We start from the raw sequence: 15,098 nt of genomic DNA on the forward strand, positions 1-15,098 counted from the left end.
TCTTGCCACTTTTTTTTTTTTTAAATAAAACTTTCAAGGGAAACTTTTAATGAATTTTCTTCCTGAAGATTTTGCTAATTTTTATAAATTTGGGGAATTTTTTTGCTGAATTTTTGGATTTTTTTCAGACAAGGAAACAATATTTTTTGGTGCCGTACATGAAGACAACAGGAAGGTTAAGACAATTCAGATATATAAATAAGAAATGTTGAAACAGGTTTACACAAAAACAAAAGGAAGGAAAAAGAAAAACCTGATCAGGAAAAACAGTTACACACATGGATTACATTTTCCTTTATCAAGTTTTTGAACGGATTCATGGAGACAAAATCACTGAGCAAAATATTTTGGAGGTTGTTCCAAGATGTGTAATATTTATAATAAGTTACACAAATTTCATTTTATGTTGTATTTTCATGTAAATTTTCAAATTTTGAAAGGTTAAAAGTAGTTTTTTTTTTTTAACAGTAAAATATAAAATGAAGCACATTTTTAGCCCTAAAATCAACAATATCAATCCATTTCTTTACTGTAAATGTAGAAAATGTTTTACTATAATTTTATGGTAGCATTCTGGAGTCCACAGCTGCCGGAATTTTACTGTAAAAACAACATTTTTTACAGTGTATACAACACTAGATTCCAGACTTGTGAAAAGCTGCTCGTGTTTTCGCGGATCAGCCAGAGCAGCTACAGTCTGACATGGACGTAGGACCTGGATCATTTGGCTCCTGTGGATTGCAGGACGGGGCCTCCGAGGATCAGACTTATTCTACCATATGACTGATCAGAATGGGGTCTGGGGAGTTTGGAGACTCTTGGTTGTGTTCCTCGAGCCATTCTTGTGCAGTTTTTGCGTTATTTTGCACGTTGTCCTGCTGCAGGAGGTCACCAGTGTCAGGGAGTGCTGTAAAGGGATGTTCTGGGTCTGTGACAGTGTTTAGGGGTGGAACATGTGGCAGCAACATTACCATAAATGCCGGGACCCAAGGTTTCCCAGTAGAACATCGTGTTGCAATGAGTTGATCAAAGTTTTTCACTTCACCTGTCAGTGGTTTTAATGTTGTGACTGGTTGATTTAAGACTCTTTCATTCTTTCCACCCTAATGAATGAATGAAGTCAGATTAAAGAGCAGCTCTGTGAGATAATCTACTGCTACTGTTGCATGAGTTGCATCCTATGTGACCTTTACGTTGTGAGGCAGAAATGGCTCCAGTGTTCTTTTCTGCTTTCATTTGTCTGCCTTTAAATTTTGAGAAAAAAAAATCTTTCCATACTAGATGCTCCTTCCACCACATCCTTGTTGGGTAAGCAGGTTGCACCTGATTTGTCTATAATGTTTACAGTTTTTACATTGTGTGTCGAGAGAGCCTTCACATTCAATCAGACAGTTTCTGTGCAGCCACAGAATCAAAGAAGTCACTTGTTAAGCTCCTGAAAGCTCTGCAGAGCAGCAGATTTCTCATGGTTTTGCCTCTATGAGTAACCTTTTCTCACACTTGGTTTAATGTTGATTACAGAGGCTTTCTTAGCCCTTCTGTTGTCTTCATTTACAGGCACCAAAAAATATAGTTTCCTTGTCTGAAAAAAAATCAAAAATTCAGCAAAAAAATTCCCCAGATTTCCGAAAATTTGTAAAACCTTCAGGAAGAAAATTCCAATAATTCCTTCAAAGTTTCCTTGAAAGTTTCATTTTAAAAAAATCATCCCCCAAATTTGGCAAGAAAATTCTTGTAAATATTTTCAAAAAATGAGTAAAAATTTTTCAAAAAAATCCTAAAAATATCTAAAGTGATTCCATATATATCAGTAAAACTTCTAATATTTTCTTTAAGAACATTCACATAAAAATCAACCAAAATCCAGTGAAATTCGCTGGATTTTGGTTGATTTTTTTTGTGAATGTTCTTAAGAAACATTTTTAACATTTCTTTTTTTCCCACCAAAAAATGTTGAAAGATTTCCCAAAAATGTTGAAAATGTGGACATCAGAAATTTCACTGCGAAAATATATATATTTTTTCTACATTTTCAAACTTTAAAATGAGTCAATTTTGACCCGCAGGACGACATGAGGGTTAATCTAGATGAACACATTCAAGCAATAGGAATAAACAAACATCTGATTTACATTACAACCAGCAGAGAGGAGAATTGTTCAAATGTCTGAAAGCACTGCAAAAGCTCACCATCGTAGATAACAAAGTAAAAGAGAAATGGGAAAAAGAGTCAGAACTGAACATATAAGCAGAAGATTGGAAAGACTCCCTGAGTGAAAAATAGGAGGGAATTTGCTCGTAAAGTGAGCATGAGATCAGTGTGGGATAAGCTACCCTATAGCAAGGAGTAGCTGCCGGAGAGGGTGTGGACAACAAGCATCAAATTATGCATTATGCCTTCTGGGAAAAGAGAATCAGAGATCACACTCAAAAATGGAATATGATTTACCCCAAAGACAGACTATTAAATACCATATTATTTCCGTAGTCTTAATATAAGAATGAATGAACTCCCTGTTAAAGTTCAAACCAGCTGAACGATGGAATGACCACTTATCCAGCAAACAGAAACAAGGCTCCAATCAGCACAAAATGTAAGAAAAGCTGATGTATTTCTGAATTTTGATGACTGAAAGGACACAAGTCTGCATTTGTAATGAGAGAATGTTCGAGAGAAAGGTCTGAACTTGGAAACAGATTTCCATCCAAGCAGGCCTGTAAGGTGTGATTGGACGTCTTCATGTGCAGTCAGTAGTTTTAGCAGTCAGGTAGTTTGTTGTAAATATAAAATGTGTGGAAACAAAGCTTTGTGTTTCCCTTTAATACCTCTGTAGCCTTATTAAAGTTCCCCTAACTGAGGTATTACGTGCTTCTTTTAACCCACTTGTGTCAAAAGAAGTTCTAGTTCCGTCCACACTGTCCTGGACAACCTCCTGACCATCCTGTCTCCTCCTCCGACTCATTTAATAGGATTCAGCATCACTAATCATCTGCACACCTGGTTTAAAGGCACTGGCTACCTGTCATTTGGTCTCAGCTGTGTGGTCGACAGTTTGTGTTTGTTTCTGTTGTATGATTAACTTGTTTGTTGACATGAGACGGGACTAGTTTTGGGACTCTTTTTGGTTTGCTTTAAGACATTAGCTGCCAGATAAGAACACTCCTTCCTTGTGTAGTTTTTGTTTTAGTGAGAGAGTTGAGTCTGTAATTAGAACAGATGAGGGAAGTGTGGTTCTAACTTCTGCTAGAGGCCAAAGACTGTTGTCTGTATTCATTTCATTGGTTTGAGTTCCATCTTGTGCTTTCACTTCCTCATTTTTGTGTAATCTCTCTTGATAAATTTGTGTTCCTTTCCTGTCTGTTAATAAAACTAGATAAACTTTGACTCACAGTGACTAGGGTGTTCCCCTTTGTTACTTCCTTTACCCCTACCAAGATGAGTTGTAGCATGAGGTATAATCTCATGTAGATTACAGATGTAGTCCTTCTAGATGTTTTAAAAACAAACTATTCTGCTCAGCCTTCTGTGACTCTGCTGAACCTGCACTGAATCTAGTGGCATTGTGTCAAAAAGAGCCATAATTTCCAGTTTATCAAAAGATCGGTGAAGTAGTGAAGCTGACAAACGTGTCTGGGCCATGGACTGTCCTGTGACGGCATCCACTGCTTACTCAAAGAGGATATGTCCTAAATTATGTATAACTTTCAGCCCTTATGCAATTTAAATGAGTGACTTATATAAAAATGCAGTCCTGTACGGTTGTCATGAACAGGAAAACTTACACACAGAACCCAAAATCAGCAGAAGTCTTTTCTGCTGATTTTCTGCCGTGTTCAGGCCAGCGTTGTGTCCATGCAGCAGCTAGCGAATGTCGCTAATCAAGGCTCATGAGAAAAGAATCATTTTTGGTGCAAAGGGTTCAATAGTGAGTAATTTTGTAGAAGATGATAAAAGAAACATAACAAGAACGCATTTAAATTAAAATAAAATTACCTGCAGAATTCCTATCTACGGACGGCAGTTTACCTCAAACAAGACAAAACGCTTAATTTGTTCATGAATACAACATCTTTCCAGTATCCCATCACCAAAATCATAACTAGGTTGTGTTTAAATGGCCATTTCTACTGTGAGGTTTGTCTGATATCTGTTCAGCTTCTCACTGCCCATCAGTACCAACGATCCCGGGCTGCAGTGTGCCGTTTGATAAGCCTGTTTAGCATTCAAGAGGAATCCTCAGCACTCAAGTACTCCCAGTATTATGCTTTTAACTCATTCCCCTCAGAGGAGCAGAGGAATAGAGAGAGAGGCAGAAACAGAAGGATCCTTATGGGAAGAGTGGAATTTCACAGGACAAAAGCGTGTTATTGAATTCCTGTCATGATTCTTTGGATAATAACCTCCACTATCCAGCCCCCAAGACGCATTTAAAGGCTTGCACCGTCCCACTCCCGTTGGACTTCACTGGCTGCGAGTGTGTTGCTGCATACAAACCCCTGCACTGTCCCACCACTTACTGGAGAACATCACAGTGCATCCCATCAGCGTGTGAAACGACAAACAATGATCATTTTGTGCATTGGCCTTCACTAATGGCTGGACAAAGTCATGCCCCGTTAAGAAATGGAGCAAAGCTCTACCTGAGTGCTAAGTGTGCACTGGAGCCATGATGAGGCCTGATTGCTGTGTGATTTGAGCGTCCTCAGACCCACAGCTCATCAATATCCCTCACAGACAGCTCAGCCCTGTAACACACTGCACTGCAGCAGGACGCAGGCATCAGCAAGATGAATATTCAGCAACGCCAGAAAAAGGCACAGGAAACTATTTATTCGTCACAGAAAACAGGCAGGGGCCAAAAACTCTCCTGGCCGCATTTTCACAACAATACTATAATTCAAACACGCTGCCGGGGGATTCTAATGATAATAGTTTGTACTCTCACAGTTTGACCATGTGTTGCAGCTGACTGGTGAATGGAGAGCAGACCAGGTTTAGTTGAGTGCTCTTCGGATTAGAATAATTGTCGCTGCTAATCTGCTGGGATTCATTAAAACGGTCAGACAGGACTGCTCCAGCCGCCAGGATTATAAAGTGAGGAGAGAAACGGCCAAGCGAGCGGCAGAATGTTCCCTAAAACGTAAGCAAACATGAGGGAGGCTTGATTTTTATCCTCCCCGAGTCCATCCTCACCCTCATCCCCTCCCTCTGTTCTGGCTCAGCCCTGGACTGGCTGAAGACAGGATGGCAGAAAGCATCCCTCCTTCCTTCCTCCCTCCTCCTCCTCCTCGCTTATTAAACCCTCAAGACTACAGGAGGGATCTCTCATGCGTAAAACATTTACGTAAGGAGGAGAATTTACTCAGTTCTGTCCTCATTTCCGTGCACTGTACACACCAAATCCTCTTCTTTATGCAGCATATTTGAATCTGGCTTTCCACAGTTTTTTGCTCTGGCATCAGGAACCAAATTTTTCTCCTCTTGTGTTTCTTTGCTCTGATTAACTGAGAGGGCGTCTTCGCAACAGGCCACATCTGATGTGCTGGCTCTGATTAGAACTCGGTAAAAATACCTCCACCCTCACCCTCCATCTACTCCATCCTGCCTTCTGTCTCCCACTCCGTCTGCCTTTTTTTCCTCCTTCCTCTAATTTCTCATCCACCTTCTCATTTCTTTGTCCTTGTATGATTAAAGGTTTTGCTTCAGAAAGTATTTTTATCAAATTCCTCGCTTCGTTGCTATGATTATGTTTTTTTTCTCCTTTTGTCACGCTTTGTCTGCTTTCTGCGAGAGGTCTATGTTTGATTGTAGCTTCGCTCGCTCTGATTACGACCTCTCGTCTCGGTGAGCGGTGTTGTCTTCCTGGCTCTTCCTCCTCATCAGGCCGGCTGACCTTGGTGGAATAATAGAGACAGCCGTGACTAGTCTCCTGTGGTTGCAAATGAAAATGGAACAAGTGTGAAAACTTGACAATATCAACACAATTCTTGTGATTCTTGGGTAATATTTCACAGTAACAGACACTTAGACGTCTAGAATGACACTTCATGATTACAGCTGATGATATGGTGCTAAATTAAATAATATATGCAGCTAGTTGTGGATGCTCACAGACCTAATGCTAATATATGAACATACGGGTGGAGAATAGCTATCGAGCCCTTGAGCAGAGCGTTTGGCACCGTCCTTGAGAATATCAGTGAGATTTGGTGCCTCTCTTCTCCTGTCTCTCCTGCTTCTTCTGCTTATTGCACTTCCAGACTTATGATTCCTCTGCAGTGCAGGCAGAAATCCATCGGACCAAGGACACTATCAGAACTGGGTGTTATGTCCACAGACTGTGTTACAGGCAGAAAGGAGATCAAGAGAATTAATGTTTGCCCAGAGGAATTACTTTCTCCCCCTCCTCACCTGCTATTCATTCACAGAGGGAAGAGAAATGAACGGGAATCACTGCATGTATGAGAATAATCATGCACAGTCTGGAAGTTGCTGATGAACTCTCTGTTTGTTTCACTTCAAAAGACAAGAGCTCCACAAAACAATGAGTGAAAGATGCAGATATGATAAGATGTGATACCGAGAGAAAGAACCAGAGCAGGTAGAGTGAGCTTTACAGTTTCTCTCTAGGTGATAAAGCTTGTCTTTGTGTTTGAGAGAACAGGTGCTTGCTGCAGATCAGAGCGAAGTCGTCCAGAAAAGATGACAGAGAGAGTTAAGGGTTGGTTGCTGAAAAGCCATGGTGCTGACAAATCAGCCAGGCAGGGGTGTCCAGCCACGGCAGGACTGAAGCTGTGAGGCAGAACGCTGCTTTGAACACGGTCACAATGACAATTCGACAGAAATGTTCACAATTTTTACTGAACTGATGCAGCACATTATCATGCTAATATTGAGTAAGTGTTTGATCAGAGTCAGGTGAAAATCTATCCAACGATGTTCACATATTTCAGTCTGGATCTAACTGGCTGATCCTCTGGTCAGCGTTCCCATCCCCATTAGCCACACTGTAAATAATCTAAAAACAAAAGAGTGTTTTTGCTCCATGGCCTTGTGCCTGTGCTTTACCCTGTAAGTCTCTGGCTTGGCGGAGATTATTATCATCATTATCTAATTAACGTGGTACACCTGGACAGTGTCTCTGGAGTATTGAAGCCTGCCTGTTGAGTTGCCAGATCTCTCCCTTCCAAGACAATAAACAGTTTAGTTGAGTGTTTCTTGCTTGATGAACAAACCAGCAGGTCATTCTGTCATTACTGAGGCTATGCACTGTACTTTTATGGTTAACTGCCTAAGGTAATTTTGTGTAAATTGTCAAATCACTGTTTTTAATATAGCACATTTAAAACAACAGCCGCTGAGCCAAAGGGCTTTACTGTAGAGAAATCAAATTTAATCCACCTAACAAGCTGAAATATTTAAGTTGAGGCCTCACAGTGATTTATGATCAGTTTTGCCTTGCTGAACAATTTAAATATTATGGTTCAAACCCTACAAAATTACACATTTAATTTACAAATTAACCTGACTAAAACAACAGCTGAGGTTAAGACCCTACAGTCCTATTAATAAAGGAAAATTATCTGACTAATTTACAACTTAAACCCTACAAAATGAAAGACGGAAAACCCAGAAAATCTAAGGATTCCTTAAGAGCATCCACATTAATGAGCGTAGGCAGAAAACTCTCTTTTAACGGCAGAACCAGGTTCAGCGAGGGCAGCCGTCTGCCTCGACAGGTTAGGGTGAAGTTAAAGGGGAGAGAGAACAATAGCAGAGACAAATGGAAAACAAACAAAAGCACATAAACAGTGGAGTGAAGCGGCATCCACAGATCAGACCTCAGAAATACCAGCAGAGAGGTACAGGGTGAGAAAAAAACACAAACTACAGAAAGTTAGTAACATCGTGTGTACAGCGGCTCGGAGGAAATGAAAAGGATAAACACATTTGAAGACAGCCATATGAACAGAATAGCCAAGGTGAAGGACACTAGATAGCCTTTTATATTGTACAAAACTGTGCAACAACACTTCAGGTGTTTAGATTCATATCCATCTCGCAGTTCTACCAAGGAGGTGTCCAGAGTATATTCTGCAGCATGACAACAACACCAAACACTCAGAGCCACAACAACTGTCTTCAGAGTCCTTCAACAGATGATTTGTCCCCCCAAGAGTTGCAATATCATCATATGGAGTCAGTGTGGCATCATATGAAGAGACAGAAAACAGATTAAATCCACAGAAGAGTTGTGGAAACTTCTCCAAGATGCTTGAAACAAACTGCATTACGAGAACCTTGAAAGCTGAAAACACACCCATTATTGATTTAATTAAAAAGCTATTCATGGCTAAACATCCTCAGAGTCTAAAATATTTACACAGAACAACATTTCTACTAATATTTCAAGGTTTCATAGTTTTGGAAGCGCTGCATTTATTTGAAGGTTGTTTTAATGTTGGGATCTCCTTAGTGCAGATGATAGTTTGGATTACTTACATAACGTTTTCAGAATGAACTGCCAGCACATCTGAACTTTAATAATTACTCCGTTATGTCATGTTTACTTCATTTGTATAAAAAGTAAAGTTTTATGTTCGTCATACGGTTTACTGGATCACTAACTTCTTGACTGTTGGACTTTAGAAAGTCGCTGATCTCAGTCAAGCAATAACTCTCTCCTCATGTTTTAGTTTTTATGTCCTGGATTCCTTTCTTCACCTACTTTCTTCTTATTTTAATCTCTTCCACTTGAGACACAAGTGGAGGAAACAAGAAAGAGACACGAGAAGACAGGAATCGAGAAATGAGGCATCCTTAACCCTCATGTTGTTCTGTGGGTCAAATTGACCCATTTTAAAGCTTGAAAATGTGGGAAAAAAATATATTTTCACAGTGAAAACTTCCACATTTTCAACATTTTTGGGAAATTTTTGAACATTTTCTGCAACGTGCAGAATATGCAGAAAAAATATCTTTTTTTTAATGTGAAAAATTAAAATTTTTTTAATAATGAAAATATTAGAAGTTTTACTGATATATAGGTAATCACTTTAGATATTTTTAGTATTTTTTTGGAAGATTTTTATTTATTTTTTGAAAATATCTGCAATTTATATATATATTTTTTAAATTTAAATTTTTTTTTGAATTTTTATTTCTTGCCAAATTTAGGGATGTGTTTAAATAAAACTTTTAAGGAATTTTTAGGAAATTTATTCCTGAAGATTTTGCAATTTTTTTTATAAATTTGGAGATTTTTTTTTGCTGAATTTTTGGATTTTTTTCAGACAAGGGAACAATATTTTTTGGTGGCCGTAAATGAAGACAACAGGAGGGTTAAAGCAGAATTACTGTTTTAAAGCGACATCAGTTACAGGGTCAATATATAATTGTGGGACTTTTTGCAACCAAACACCACATGGCATTTTTACAGTAAGATTCTTCTAAAATATAAAATATTCAGTTGACTAAAATTTCAATTGAAAGCTATTTAAAAAGATATTGTAGTAAACATGCTGACATGCGATAAATCCACACTACTTTTTATGAAAGGGTCACATACAGGCTCAATCAGATGTTGACCCTGCACATGACAGCTGCATCATGACAGGATTCACCTGTGCATCTTCTCTCAGAACTCCTCCAGGAAGCTTCCTCTCTTCTCGAGGTGCATTTTAGGAATCGAGACATCCTTCAAGATCCCACGCTGAGGTCAGTTTCCAGGTCTCAGGTGGGTGGACGGAGGACAGAGGAGATGAGAAAGCTCAGAATAGAGACATAAAAGGAGCCTATAGTCCTGCACAGAACCAAAGTCCTTATAGGAAAGTCTTGCCTCTCAGCAGCCATCTTCACTTTGCTGCTTAATGAGGTGTAAAAAGTGCTTTTTCCCTTCAGGGTCTACACCACACGTGCACAGTTGCATGACACTCTGCAACAACTGATGGAAGACTGGGGTCATCCACGTATTTCCATACTTCTGGGTTACTCACTCATGCTGGCTAGAAATGCATAAAATGTAGCATTTTCAGACTCTTAAACTTGTCATCATCGTCCCTAAAAGTTGTGAAGCACGTCTCGTAACATGCAGGAGGAAAAGATTTCTCCATCGATGGCTGAGTGCTGTCAACAAACAGAACAGGGACGGCAGCCCAGAGGAACTCATAGGTTTAGTGTGGAAAGCTTTTTGTGACAGGTAGAGCACTCCCTAGAATAAAGTTTCACAGTTTGTCCTTCGAGCTAACTTCAGTTTACCTTCCTATACGTTCACGTATGATGATTCAGTATGAATGCAGTGTGACCAGGTACTGTCCAGCAGGATCTGTACACGTATTCGGAGTCATGTTTGCAACAGGAATGATACAGAATCAGTTTGGTGTCACCAGAAACTGAGTTTCAATGATTTAGATTTGAACTTGCATTGCTCAACTTGAATAATTGAAATAAAAAAATTTGAATCACGTAATTTGAATTTGGAGAAGGAAATTTGAATTGTGAAAGCTGAATTTAGGGAGTTGAATTTTCTTTGAGGGTTTATTACAGGGTCAGTGTGTAATAGCGGGACTTTTGGTAGCATAGTTTACATTTTTTCAGGCCTAAAATCAACACGACGTACTATAAAAAAAAATATCTGCCATGATTATCTCACCTTCATAAAAGAACACAATCCAAACTATTTCTCAATCAGCTCATTTTATTATTGTTTAGCTCATTAGAAGGTGGTTGGTATTAAATTCAGACGGTTATTTAGTTGACATTTTAGTGATATCCAGTCATTTTTTTATTAATAAGTGACTGTTTCCATGATAAATAATGATGGAATCTTTATAGACATGATCACAATGAATATAAAAACATTCTTTTTTTACTTTAATAAAATGTATGCAGATATATCCCATGGACTTCAGAAGTCCCTCAGTTATAGATTGATCCTACAATTTTAGAGAATCAGAATTCAATTCCAAACCACTACATTCTGTTTCAAGTGAATTGGAATACAGTTTCAATTCAATTTCAGTTTCAGTTCAATTCTATAAAAGGATTCAAATTCAGTTTTTTATTAAAATTTTGTAGGTTGACATAAATTGATGTAAATCTGTAAGATTCAGTTTCTGGGGCACTGATTTCCTTCCATGATTTTGGACCAGTGAAAGCCAATTATGGTTGTCATTAATTTGTTCAATTTATTTAATATGCAGTTGCAAGCTGGTCAAGTTTGATGACAAAAGAAGTTTGAAAGCCCATACAGGTTTTATTTCCACAGGCCTCCACTGGTTGGATGTTTTTCCCAGTTTGGCTGTTATAAAGCAGATGACGTCTTTGGCATTCCAAAATCCTCTCATAGATTTCTATTTGGCATTCTTTAACCCTCATGTCGTCCTGTGGGCCAAATTGACCCGTTTTAAAGTTTGAAAATGTGGGAAAAATATATATGTTTTCACAGTGAAACTTCTGATGTCCACATTTTCAACATTTTTGGGAAATCTCTGAACATTTTTTGGTGGAAAAAACGAAATGTTAAAAATGTTCTTAAAGAAAATAGAAGTTTTACTGATATATATGGAATCACTTTAGATAATTTAGGATTTTTTTTGGAAGATCTTTATTCATTTTTTGAAAATATTTACAAGAATTTTTTTGTGTATTTGGGGATTTTTTTTTTAAATAAAACTTTTAAGGGAAACTTTTAAGGACTTATTGGAATTTTCTTCCTGAAGGTTTTGTAAATTTTCAGAAATTTGGGGAATTTTTTTGCAGATTTTTTGGATTTTTTTTTTCAGACAAGGAAACAATATTTTAGGGGCTGCACAGTGGCGTAGTGGTTAGCACTTTCGCCTTGCAGCGAGAAGATCCCTGGTTCGCGTCCCGGCTTTCCCGGGATCTTTCTGCATGGAGTTTGCATGTTCTCCCTGTGCATGTGTGGGTTTTCTCCGGGTACTCCGGCTTCCTCCCACAGTCCAAAAATATGCTGAGGTTAATTGATCATTCTAAATTGCCCGTAGGTGTGAATGTGAGAGTGATTGTTTGTCTCTGTATGTAGCCCTGTGACAGACTGGTGACCTGTCTAGGGTGTCCCCTGCCTTCACCTGAGTCAGCTGGGATAGACTCCAGCCCCCCCATGACCCTAGTGAGGATTAAGCGGTGTATAGATAATGGATGGATGGATGGAAACAATATTTTTAGGTGCCTGTAAATGAGGACAACAGGAGGGTTAAATCATAAGTGTCAGCCAGATAAACTCTTTGCAGCAGCATTATTAGCTGTGTTTTCTAATGTGATGACTGCTAACTAAAGAGGCAGCCCAGCAGGCGGCTGATCAGAGCAGCGCTGGGTAAAGTGCAGGCAGGTGGCTGGAGGTCAGAGAAATCAGCAGACTGGTCAGCAGGCGGAGGCAGAGGGGATCTGAGGCCACGCAGAATGCAGGGTTAATCCAATAAGACAAAACAACAAATTAGATCAGAAAGCTAGTCGTACAAAGAGGCTGAGGAATGCACCGAACAGGCTGACGGAGCAGCAGCGACCGGAGATGACCGGGAATGAAGCGCTGCTGGGCGGATGATAGACGGATACGTAGGCTGATGAACAATCAGACGAGCATCACGACTCACAGAGGGAACAAAAAGATAGACAAGGTGGGCAGTGGAGACGCAGGGAAAAAAGGGAAAAACAGCAGAAACACAGAGGATGAAGAGGCACGACTGAGACCGTGACACAGCGAGACCCACGGGGAAGGCTTGCTAAAGGAAGGCCTGCTCCCGCTGGAAATGGAGTCATTTATCATTCCTTCACTGCAGATGGGTCAAAGTTATCCAACATTCTTCTGTTTCTCCTCTCGCCATCTGTCATATCCGTCTCGCTGCATCCATCATTTGCTGTCTTTGATTCCACATGTATCTGCTGAGTGTTTTAATGAGATCTGTCCTTCTGTAGCCGACCAACACTCACTGGTGCTGTTATCTTATCCATTATCAACACTCATATGACAACAGTATTTATGAAGAAACACACTTCTATTTTATTTGCTCTTTACTGTCTTCATGAACTGACTAAAACTTTAGTTCATAAAACAATCAGAAAATAGTGCTGAAGAGTTTACATTCATACAAACAGCTCCAGAGGGTTTCCACTAAGTCACCATCACTGACTGATGCAGCCACAGAGACGACACCCACTGATTTATAGGCGACTATTTGGAAGCCTTGAGGTTGGCAGGTTTTTTGAAAGTGGATGTGACGAATGAGCACTAGATCTGATGGACAACCTGAGGACACAACACGCCCATATGATAGCAATTTATCAGTCATAAGACAGTCACACCCTCAAACATACTCTGCTTTAGTGTCTATTTTACTCTAAATGGGGCCATAATTTAAAAATATCACATCCTGCTGTATTGAAGGAGACTTGAAACAATGCACTGAGACCATAAACTCTTAAGGAAAATGTTTGCTGAGGTTGTAAATCTAAAGAGAAGTGCAATCACTTTCACATAGACTTCTTAGCCATCAGAATTGTTTGTGCAACCAGAGGAGTCGCCCCCTGCTGGCTGTTAGAAATAATGCACGTTTAAGCCCCGCAGAAGGCTGCATCCGTCTTTTATATAGTCTATGGGCAGAACTGTGCTTTGAGCTAAAGTTTCTTTCCCCGCTCTGTTTTTTTCTATGTAAATTAGCATGTGTCTGCCTCCTCCTCCTCTGTTCTGCCACCTACCGTCACTGATTGGACCGGTACCCAGCGCTGCCCTCCAATCAGGCTGCATCACTCATCATAGCACCTGTTTAAAACATTTGGTCTGAGTAGTTTGTCTCTATGTCTTTATCTGAGGCTTCTTCAGCATTTTCCACTGCAGACCTGAGTATTCTTCTGTTGAAGACACTTCTTACTGAAGGCAGGACCAGATTCAGGACTGTTCAGTACCTGTTAACTACAATTTGCAGTAAATGTTAGCTATCAGGTTTAGGGGTGCTACTAAGTGTAGGTTAGGTCATTTTTTGTATGGGTCAATATATAAGTTAGGGACTTCTGAAGTCCATGCACTGGAAAAAATGCTCCTCTCAAAACATGAAAAGAAAACTAATTTTCAAGGAACATTTACCCTAAAAAATCTGCCAATAAAACAAGTGAAAAAAGGCTTGGTCAGATTTCTCGAAATAAGATATGATATTTAGAATATTGAGATCTTAAAATTAACTGGGAAAACTTATTTTAAGCTCTATTTTACCAGGATTGTCAAGCTTAGGTGTCTTAAAATAAGCCAGATATGCTTAAAAAAAGTACTTTGCTTTCATATAACCTCCTAATCTGAGATGTATTAAACTTATTTTGAGTTGTATTATAGTGATACTTCTCTAGATTTAAGACCATGTAGTACTTGAAATAAGATTACAAAGATTAATTGAAGCATTTTCAGATATGTCTTCTCACAGTTAGCTAGAAATCCTAATATTTAGTCGTGTTTTGACAGCATTTGTTGTGTTTTAGCCAAGCAGCTGTTTTTAACTCATAAGTAAACATTTGCGTTTTAAACATTCATGTTGAGTATAAAATTTAGGATGTATTTTACTTATTTTAGGTTGTATAACAGAGACATGACTCTAGATTTAAGACCAGCTTGTCCTTGAAACCAGATTAAAAAGTGTGATATAAGCATTTTCAGATATCCGTCTGCATACAGTTGGTTGAAAATACAATAGTTGTAAATATGACCATGGTTCTTCCTCCCTCATTTATAAATAACTCTACACCATGTAAACAGTCTAGTATTGAAATCAACTATTTATTTTAGAATTTGCAGCAACACATGAGCAAACTTGACAATATGAACTAATAGTTATTTTCCAATAAAACGCATTGACTTGAATCAAGTGAAGTTTATTTCTTAAATCCAGATTATGTAGCTGATGCATTCAGATTTCCACCACTGAGTAGCAACACAGGAAAAGTCATTAGGATTCATCCTCTGGGAACTAAGAATGCCATGAAAGTTTGTTCAGTTGATTTTGAGATATTAGTGCCCTGGAGCCATGCCGCTAGTGTGGCACAAACAGCCAGTTTCTCAGCTGATGCTTTTAATTTAAGATATCTGATTTATAGT

This window comes from Amphiprion ocellaris, chromosome 11 (assembly GCF_022539595.1).
Source record: "Amphiprion ocellaris isolate individual 3 ecotype Okinawa chromosome 11, ASM2253959v1, whole genome shotgun sequence".
Classification (NCBI taxonomy): domain Eukaryota; kingdom Metazoa; phylum Chordata; class Actinopteri; family Pomacentridae; genus Amphiprion; species Amphiprion ocellaris.